Source organism: Sinocyclocheilus rhinocerous, unplaced genomic scaffold (assembly GCF_001515625.1).
Source record: "Sinocyclocheilus rhinocerous isolate Xijiao unplaced genomic scaffold, SAMN03320098_v1.1 scaffold373, whole genome shotgun sequence".
Taxonomy (NCBI): Eukaryota; Metazoa; Chordata; class Actinopteri; order Cypriniformes; family Cyprinidae; genus Sinocyclocheilus; species Sinocyclocheilus rhinocerous.
This window is the reverse complement of record NW_015626866.1, coordinates 15867-27043: the sequence shown is the minus strand read 5'-3', so window position 1 is coordinate 27043 and position 11177 is coordinate 15867. Positions and strand designations below refer to the sequence as shown.

Below are 11177 nucleotides of genomic sequence, written 5' to 3'. Positions count from 1 at the left end.
AAAACAAAAGGCAGAGTCATTAGCGATAGAGAGTAGTTTGCTTATGTAAATAAACCGCTAGGTGAAAAATCCTTATTTACTTTTCACCCTAATAGTCCACCCACAGATTGCAGTATCACATCACCCAAGAGCTGTTGGTGAATCAAATAATTATTAACAGTAATCTTGCACAGGAGTTTTGCAACATTATAATTATTATTTAAAAACACTTGAATTGATTTCAAGTTCTTTTCCATTCCAAAAAAATCATGTATCAGTATTTTGTCTTAATTTCTAAGAATGTCTAAACCAGCAAGATATTAAGAAGGGCTTTAAATATTAATAATATGATGATCATTTTAAATTAAATATGCATATAAAGTATATTTGTTATTTATTTGCATGTTTTTTCTAATGCAAAGCCATCCAGACATGTTCACACAAGTGTCACACAGAAATCACATTCAAATCAAGCAGCTTTCTGTTGGTCAACGTGATCAACTTGAACCTGTTGCGAAATCTGTGAAGGGAATTCTTTCTTCCTCACGTGAAATTCCTAATCGCATGGATTCCTATTGAAATGACTGGATTTGGCCTGTGAAAATTAGCCAAACAACGGTAAATGTGACCGTACCTTTAGCCAGTTAGGGCTATGCTAACTGAAAATAGGGAAAATACCTAAGTGTCCGAATAGTTCTTGGGGCCACTGTAGCTGTGTGGGCCTGACTGGACGACATTGTCAGCGTTTTTCCCTTCACAAGGTTCAAAGTGAGCCTGACACACCCGCATACGCTCATCTCTTTCTCCCAATTACACACCCTCACATTCATTGTTCTCCATTTAGAGAGCCGGACACGAGTGAATGCGAATCTCAGTCACAATGGAGTGTTCTGACAATTCATGCTAATCGCTAACAGACGGATATTAAAGGAATGCTCTGGGTTTAATATGAGTTAAGCTCAGTCGACAGCATTTATGTCGTAATATCAATTTTCTCATTTGTAATTTCAACTTATATGTAATTTTTTTTTTTTTTTTAAGAAAAATTGTTGTGAGGAAAAATGTAACGGAACTGGCAGGGCAGTAAACATTAAAATATTCACTGTTTATAGCCACAATACAAATATATTATTAAATTTGCTTAAAGCTGCAGTCCGTAACTTTTTTGTGTTCAAAATTAACAAAATGTATATAACAAGCGAGTACACCATGAATCCATTTTCCAAACCGTGTGTTTGGCTTATCCTGAATCACTACGGTACACCTATAATAAATGTTTATATTCTGACTATTTTAGACTGGTTTGGGTAGGTACCGCTGCGGAGTAGCCCAGTACCTGCGTGATTCGTCATAGACATAAACAGAGAGAAGTAGCTCCGGCTACAATGTTCTTCCGCAAGAAGCATGCATTTCTGTTTATTAACCGCTAGAGCGCCAAAAGTTACGGACTGCAGCTTTAATTATTTTGTGCAAATACATTAGCGAAATTTCAGCCAAATGTTGCTGGCAAAAAGGTCCACTGTTTATTCTCTGTTTGTCAATGTGGCAAATGCATGACCAACTTGAACCCGTTGCGAAATCTGTGTGGGGAAATATTTCGCTCTCATGTAAAATTCCCAAATGCATGGATTCCTATTGAAATGACTAGCGAAAATTAGCCAAACAGCAGAAAATGTAACAGCCCCATTATTTAGTTAGGGCTATGCTAAGCAATGCTAAACTGTTTAAACTGCTTTCTAACTGAAAATACTGTACAAAATAGCAAAATGTTTGATTTGAGCATTTTTAGCTTTGGCGATATAATGGAATATGTAATTTTAAAGACAGGGATTAAACGGACAGTTCACCCAAAAATTTTTATTCTGTCATCATTTACTATGTAGCCATTGACTTCCATAGTATTTATTTATTTATTTTGAACCATACTATGGAAGTCAATGGCTACCGTCAAGTCTTTACCGACATTTTATTTTTTATTTATTTATTTTGTGTGTGTGTGTGTGTGTGTGTACAGGTATACAGTGGGTACGGAAAGTATTCAGTGAGTGAGGGGTATGTTTAGGTGTAGAGTTGGTGTAGGGCAATAGAAAATACAGTTTGTACAGTATAAAAACCATTACGCCTATAGAGAGTCCCCGTAAACCACAAATACAAGTATGTGTGTGTGTGTGTGTGTGTGTGTGTGTGTGTGTTCAGCAGAAGAAACAAACTCATACAAGTTTACAGTATCCTGAGGGTGAATAAATAATGACAGAATTTTCATTTTTGGTTGATCCCTTTAAGACATATTCATATTGTAAGTACTAACAAGTAAACCATAAAGCAATTTCTGTTATTTCTAATCAGAGACCAGATACAATATGCATTAAAAAGTTGCCAAAAATATTAATGTAATATTTTGGCCTTTAAACCCTCTGTACGATTGATTGATTGATTGATTGATTGATTGATTGATTGATTGATTGATTGATTGCAGAACAAAAAAAATATTATATTTTCTGTGGTAATCAGTTATATTTGACAAATGCTGTTGATGGAGCCTAACCCTCTTACATCACATTTGAGGTTGGAAATGCATTGTGTGTGATGGAGGTATGAGACACTGGAGGGAAATACCTCAGCATCCAGCCACTTTAAAGCAGCATGACTCTCAGCAGAGAACACACTTCTACAGACAGAGAAACTATTGTAATGCTCTCGAGCAGCTGTGCGTGTTTGTCTTTCGAGTGCCTGATGGGACCCTCGGCTCAGCCTGTACTGCATGTCCTTTGACTGCTGATTGGATTATATTTCTTTCCCTCAGAGGACTGCGCTTTTCTGGAAGTCAGCGTGTCAAGCGCAAGTGTTTTCTCCTCTCCCCGTGTATTTATGTGCGCATCCGTGCTTAGCTGAAGAAGCTGTTGAGCTCTGTAAGTGACTCCTGGCCTCTTTAGGGTCACTAAGACAGCAAAACAGTAGGAGTTTGTTATGCCAAGGCAGAGCAGATACTGTTTTATTATTGTTTAACAGAAAACAGTTTAAGGTCTCAGGAGCCGGCAGTGTATTATTGTCTTGAGAGACCTGTGCGTCCTATTGCGTGAGTGGTTTTAGATTTTAAAGTCAATATGGGATGGCATTCCCAAACTATTTTACTTATGTAATCTGACATATTTTAGGTGATGGAAAAATCTGCATATAATTATCACATATCTTTAAGCATGTCATGTGTTTTGGAGTTTTGTTTCAAGTTTAAGTTTCATGTCTATTATTTTGTAATTTTGCTTCATGTCATGGTCTCTGTTAGTCATGTGTTTTCCTTGTTCTTCTTGTGTTCCTGCCATGTGTTTCTTTAGTTTGTGTGTCATGCTTTCATTGGTTCATTGTCTTGTCATGTGGTCTTCAGTTCTGCTTTCTGATTGGTTCATATTCCTCAGCTCCACACTGTCAATGGTTGTTCTTGACATGTGTACCCCTTTGTTTGATATATATAACCCTCTTGTTTCTCTGTACTTTGTGTATCTTTTTTGCCTGTAACTACTGTTAGTAAGTTGTGTCCATGTCTATGTTCTTGCTATGCCTAGTCAAGCCAAACCAAACCATGTCTGTGTTTATTGTTTATCTGCTCACTTTTGGGATATAATAAAACTGCACTTGGGTTCTCACAACGCTCGCCTTCAGTGTACTCTCTTTACATTATAATTCATAAATACTTAAGTTTTTTGAAAGTTGCACCACATGACATTTTACAAATTTAATTAAACTTGCCTTTATGAGACATTTTGACCTCAAAACACAGAAATGAGAGTCTTCAGGGGTCTCTCTGTGATATAATTTCCTGTTTATCCTGCATGTCGGTTGCACCACATTACTTTTTGGGCACACCACAACTTCAATTTGGCAGACAAAGTTTTCAAATGTTTATCATTTTTAACTATTAATCATTTTCAAATTGCTTCAATTGCTTTTTGTAAGAAATAATAATATAAGACTAGACAAATAATTGAAGTTTTCTTTTTTTAAATTTCTGTATTTAATGAGACAGTTGTACCCATAGATATGTAAACGTAGATGCCTTATTAGCTACTGTTTCTATGGTCCGCTATACGTAAGCCGTTCAATGGTCAACTTGACGTCATTCACCACAATAATCAATGAATGAACAGCCGATGGTTGTAAAAACCGCTGGGATTTAAGTTACAAAAAAAAAAAAAACACAATCCAACACATTCTTACCTGTGAAAGGTTATCCTGAATTTAAATCCAGGCGGTTTTTACAACCATAGGCTGTGCAGGATTGTGGCATCTTCGAATATTCATTGATTATTATGGTGAATGACGTCAAATTGACCGTTACAATATGGCGGACGCGTCTACGTACTTGGAACGGTCGAATGTGGAATCTATTATACATATCTGTGGTTATACCACTGTGACTTTTTTTTTTGATTACAATATTAAATCATGTTCATCATAGAATAAGTGTATATAGATGTATAAGTCAGTGTACTGTACAGTTCAAACTGTTTTTGTACTGTTTTTGATTGTCTTCTGTTCATCAGGGCTGAATTTATTTGATCAAAAATACAGTAAAACAGTAACATTGTGAAAAATATTACAATTTCAAATGACTGTTTTCTATTTTAATATATTTTAAAATGTAATTTATTCCTGTGATGCAAAGCTGAATTTTCAGCATCATTACTCCAGTCTTCAGTGTCACATGATCCTTCAGAAATCAGTATAATATGCTGATTTGATGCTGAAGAAACATTTATTATGATGATTATTAACTGAAAATGACAGTGCTGCCGAATAAACCGTAAAATGTGTGGAAGTGTTTTGTTTTCAAGATTTTTTTATGAACAGAAACATTATAAATGTCCTTGCTGTCATTGTAATCAATTTGATGCACCTTTGCTGTTGTTTTTTAGCCCTAAAAAAATTACGCACCCCTCCCCCCCACACACACTTTTAAATGGTAATGTATGTATAAATTGCATTTTTGTATTTTTGATTAATAGATCCGAACAAAAAAGTGAGCGTCATGTCATCAAATATATAAATAAATATATATAATTTATTTATTTTTTTTTTGCTATCAATTTTTCTTTAGGTGAATGTATTAAAGGGGTTAGGGGATATAGTAGTCAGGTTTCTGTGAGTCCCCCGAAATTAAAGGTTAAAGCAATGACTAGATGGCTATAGGTTAATATTTTGATGAAATATTGATGAAAGACATTTTTTTCAGTGGAATAACACATGCACTGTTCAGTCGTTCACAATAAGGCCAAGAACGTGTATTAAGGAAGTAAATAGGGTCAATTTACTTTTTCCACTCCATTTGACCTGTTATTGTGTCCAAGGAGACCGGGTGTACCATATAATTTCCCACAATCCAGTTCAGTTTGACAGACACATCTCCTCGGTTAGTTTTCACTCATGACTGTACTTACTCTGTAAGGAGCGTTTCAGACTGAAAAAAACAACAACAACAACTGTTATTTAGAATTACTCCTCTATTGTACACTTAGACAACTGTTCTTTTATTTATTTTTTTCCTGTCACACTTTTTCTCTCTTTCCCATGTCTGTGAGCTTCACACCTCGCCCGGGGAAACATCTGTGTGGGGCGTGAGACGGCTGGGGGTGCAGATGGGGCGCAGGTACCTGAGTGCATCTCATCCCCGTTAATGATGAGTGTTGCTGCCCTTTCTCTCAGATACACGAGACATCGTTCGCCGCCACTGGTCCGCTCACTTCCCCACGTACGCCCAGCTCGACAGATTTACCGACATATGCAGGGCTTGTTGTTTTCATTGAAAAAAAATCCAGCGAAGTAGTTCATTTGCAGACGTGCGCCGCTAACCTTACAAAGCCACCTGTATCTTTCCGAAAGACGGTGGGCGCCGCACAGGAGCGCAGCGAAGTCTGTTTTTTTGTCTAATGTGATTTTAATTCCATATTTATCGGATATGCAGATGTGTGAGGTCATGATGTGTTTGCGAGGTTTTTCCCGAGCTGTGAAAATGAAATTCTCGTCAACATGTCGACATCCATCACTCTCTCAGCAACTGCTCGGTTGTGTCTTAATTAGGATTTATCAGGCGCAGTGAATCCCAGTGAGCTCTTGGTGCATTGCATCACATTTAGACCCTGTCAGAGGTTCCTGAATGATTAATTTGACAACTTTTTCAATGCATCCAGATTTACTTCTTCATTTACAGATATACTATCAATCATATCTGGTTACATTTCCAGAAGGTTTCATTATCTTTGATTTTTTTTTAATCATTTAACATGTATGTTGGTGTAGATATGCTCCACACATCTCACATTCTCAATTAAGCTGATCAGAAAGTGTGCAGATAAAGGCATCTTGTAGATTATGAACTGGTTAACAAGAACTCACATTTTTAGTATGCATAATTTGTATAAAATAAAATAAAAAAATAAAGTCTGTTTTATTTCAGAGCTCAGTTTTAACCTTTTTTTTTTTTACATACATTACAATATATCACAAAATAAAATCACAGACAGACAGACAGACAGACAGATAGATAGATGCAGACAGACAGACAGACAGACAGATAGATAGATAGATAGATAGATAGATAGATAGATACAGACAGACCGATAGACAGATAGATAGATAGATAGATAGATAGATAGATAGATAGAGGCAGACAGACAGACAGACAGACAGATACAGACAGACAGATAGATAGATAGATAGATAGATAGATAGATAGATAGATAGATCTTTATTTCTGACCTAAAACAGAAAGAAAAATAAATAATACAACTATTTCAGAGCTCAAACTTTTTACTTTTTTTTCTTTCTCATGTAAATTACAACATATTACAAAAACAAAATAAAAGTCGATCTTTAATTCAGTACTCAAACTTTTTAACCTTTTATCAGTTTAATTTCTTACATAAATTACAATATATCACAAAAAATGAAATAAATGAGTAAATAAATAAAACTAAATATTTAATTCAGAAACTTTTAACCTTTTTTTTTTACATAACTTAACAATGTATCACAATAAAATGAACTGAATAAATATAAACTAATTCAGAGCTCAAACAGTTTGCAGTTTGTTTTATATAGTGAGGCTAGCATTGGATTGTTGGCTCCCCCATAGGTTTGCACTCAGATGTCTCTATTTATGCGGCGTCTCTATTGGATAGTGCAAGCAGAGCTGACAATAGGTCTTTAACATGTGAGGCCATCTGGAGCTGCTGCTGGAGGGGGTCAGTCAGAATCAGAAAGCTGCTGAATGGAGGTCAGTAACCTGCCACTCCTTCCATATGCACACCTACTCACTCACACGCACCGAGGTCAAGCGTGCACAGGCCTTCACCAGCAATTACAGCATCCCTGTGTCTGTCAGTCGGCGCTTCATTGGCTATATGAAGGTTTTAAATTCATACTCAAGAGACACAATTAAAATATATAACGTTTATTATATTGCATAACAAAATATCATAGTTAATTTTTAAAGAAAGAAGTTTTCGCACAGAAGTTTGAATGATAATGTATATATTGTTCAATATTAAGACAAAGTTTTGACTGTCTGGTTGTCAAACATTAGCGGCTCATGTTCATAATTTATGTGATGAAAAGTATGTAAGTAATATGTGTGACTAATAAGTTTTACTTATTTTTGCAGTTATGAATATAATTACCGTACATCTATGTGAATTTATAATGTATATTATTTAAAAATAAATATTAATATATATTTGAATTATTATAGTATGACATACCAGTATCCTTGACTGTTTAATATAAAAATGAATGATAATTAATTCAATGTTAATTATTTAAATAATATATTTTCTCAACCATAGTTATGATAATTGAAGCATAATGGCATCTTGTGCACTTTATACATCAACAACGGCATAGAAACCGCATAACCACATTTATTTTATTAGTTTATAATTACATTATATAAGTAATTCTGTCAGAATTCTAGTTCGTCAATTAGTTTTCATTCTTTTTCTCATTTCCATTCAGTTGTAGTTCTTCCAGTATATTTGGTCTCTTTTTAAGTTTAATTGATTTTATCTGAAGACTTCTTGAGGCCATTTCTTCTGCATGATTCTCTGCGTATAAACGAGAGGACACTGTTTGCGGCCGTGTATTCATGTGTGTGGAAGTGGAAGGCATTTGGGGAGGCTGTGATCTTGTCATTGTTAGCACACGTTGCTTGCCCTTGTTGTCATGTGGGCTGCTTTGGTTTCTATGATATCGCTTGCTGACTCTCTGTTTGTGTCTTATGTAACAATCCTCCTCTCCGTCTTCCATCCACGCTCACCATTCACTCGCCTCGCTTACCCTTCCAACCTTCTGTTATTGCTATAACAACCACTTTCCTCTCAACCAAAAGCCTCTGTTGCGACTGTGTGCTAACCGAGGTGCCACACAGGAAAGGACTTTTGGTAGCACGGCTCCCCTCTCACGAGTCAGACTCACAGAGATGCAGATCATCCAGCCTGATCTCTTCTCACTCAGACTTACAGCATGTGTGCTAAAAGATTAGAATGCAAATATGGTATGGATACAGAAATCAGCGTTATCTTGCTCAGTGGGATTTTTAAGTCGGTAGGCTCTCTAAACTGCTTTGGTAGATATTGTGTTTTGAATATAGCATAATATCATGCTTTTTCTCATGATTTTATGCATACAGTGCAGCTGCATTTATATTTTAGGAAGGGGGTTTCTTGCATTTGGGGTGAAAAGGTTTGATAAGTTTTTTTTTTTTTAGTAGAGCTGGAATATATATACTGGTGCACACAAAACCTGGACTGGAACATTCACATACAAAATGAAATGGATTGACAAAGTAACTACCAATGATTCTAAGAACAAATTTGCACACTTCAATACTTTAAAGCATGCAAGGGCCTAAAAAAAATCAACGTTGGTGTGTATATGAAACAGCATTGGTAACTTTTTTTTTTACTTAATTAATTCTAACTGTGCCTGAGTATGGTTTATGAGATTATCAAGTTGCAAAGACTGTGTTGTAAATTTGTAAACTGATGTGTATATAAATTTGTAAACTGATGTGCGGCCTGTTTCAGAGTGAAGTGAACATTTTCCGAAGTCTGAACATTTGTCAGAACATTTTCCGAAGTTTGTAGTGAGAAGTGTTTATAAATCATCAAAAGAGAAGTTTCCCTGCAGTTTTCCACCAAAATAAAATCTGTTTGAAAGCCAAAAAAAAAACAAAAAAAACATAAATATTATAATTGTATTGTTGTTATAATAATAATAATTATTATTATTATTATTTAAAATTACAATTATGAAATACTATATTATAGATATTTCTTTATTGATCTTTTTGATTTTATTATTTGATTAAATAATAGTAGTAGTAGTAGTAATACAAATTGCAATTAGATGTGCTTTTCCCTATTTGTTCTGCCTGTTTTTAATAAAATATTGCGCATACAGTATCATGGTCAGTAAAAAATGTTTATGGCTGGTAAATATCACCGGCCATTTGCAGGTGTGGCAAAATGTTAGTTTTAGGTCCTGTATACAGCATTAAAAAATAAAATGAATAATGATGTGCATTTGTACAGAGTTCATTATACAGTAGATGAATAATACCTGGCCTGCATCGGCTGAGATTCTTAGGTATGCAGCTGCTGGAAACTTTGCTCCCTCATAATGCCGTGGGACTCAAAGTTTGGTTTTAGCTGACTCGTGCTCATGCGCCGCTATTTGAAAACATTTATATGGCCCTGCATGGTGCTTCCCTGAAAGTGGTGCCCCTGGGAACATGCCTGAATGCCCATATGCTTAATCCACACTTCAGCCCTTGAGCAGAGCTGTAAGATCTCCATCACATTCAGCTCATACTCTGAAAGTACAGCAGTTCAAATGCAGCTATTTTTTGGGTTTTGAATGGAAGGTGCCACAAGCTTGTTCCAGACCAGTTTTACTCCTGACTATAACACGGTTAACAATTTTGCATGAAATAGTTAGCAAATAGCAAATACTTTTCTTGCAGCAAAGATGCATTCAATCGATCAAAAGTGAAAGTAACGGCATTAATGTTACAAAAGATTTATTTTTTCAAATACATGCTGTTCTTATGACTTTCTATTCATCAGTGAATATCACAGGAATTAATTACATTTTAAAATACAATAAAATAGAAAAGATAAAAAGATAATATGCAGTTGTAATACATATTACTGTTTTTGATCAAATAAATGCAGAATTCGTGAGTACTTAAGCAACATTTGTCTTATTGTTTTCCTAATTTCTAATACTTTTTGGACAAATATATACAGTAATGCATACAAGTATAAAATCCATATTTTAAAAGATTTTTAAAAAAGCCTACACAGAGAGCCAGGGCCGGGCTGGGATGCAATTTCAGGCCGGGAAATCTCACACTCATCCAGGCCACACAAAAAAAAAAGGACCAAAATTGTACCTTTTGGGGTACAACAGCTTGACACCGTATACTAATTTGTAGGCCTACCTATTAGGGGTAAAAAAGGAACAAATATGTCCTTTTAAGGGTCCTGTTCCAGTGACAAGCTGTTGTACCCCAAAAGGTGCAATTTTGGCCCCTTATTTCCTGTATATAGCCTATACATCCACAACAATTTCTGAAACCAGACAACCCTATTATTTGTATGGCCATCACATAAAAAAAGGTCCTAAGTAAAAATACTTAGTCTGGGGCCGTGGAAAATAATTAAAGGTTCTCTCTTGCACTGCACCTTCACCCCCCCCACCAACCCCCCTTCTGTGTCCACCTTGTTGAAAACATTCACGTCATTTCAGTTTGTTAGCAAAGAATGTCATTTATCTTAAAATGACTTAAATACCCTTGATTTAATAAACCTATATTTCATACAGATATACATTACCAGTCAAAAGTTTTTGAACAGTAAGATTTTTAATGTTTTTGAAAGAAGTCTCTTCTTCTCACCAAGCCTGCATTTATTTGATACAAAGTACAGCAAGAGCAGTAATATTGTGAAATATTTTTACTATTTAAAATAACTGCTTTCAATTGGAATATATATTTAAAATGTAATTTATTCCTGCGATGAAACACTGGATTTCCATCATCATTACTCCAGTCTTCAGTGTCACAGGATCCTTCAGAAATCATTCTAATATGCTGATTTGCTGCTCAAGAAACCTGAAATCTTTTTTAATTATTATTATTATTAATG

General features: G+C 35.2%; 1 long non-coding RNA gene across 1 annotated transcript in view; it reads left to right on the top strand.

Moving 5' to 3' along the window:
- The first annotated feature begins 3349 nt into the window (after positions 1-3349).
- The window catches only part of LOC107718964 (uncharacterized), a 20222-nt gene continuing 12394 nt past the window's right edge, over positions 3350-11177 (top strand). Inside the window, exons 1-2 of the long non-coding RNA XR_001637476.1 lie at positions 3350-3360; positions 5103-5104. This is a non-coding gene — a long non-coding RNA (uncharacterized LOC107718964). The remainder of the gene's footprint in view (positions 3361-5102; positions 5105-11177) is intronic.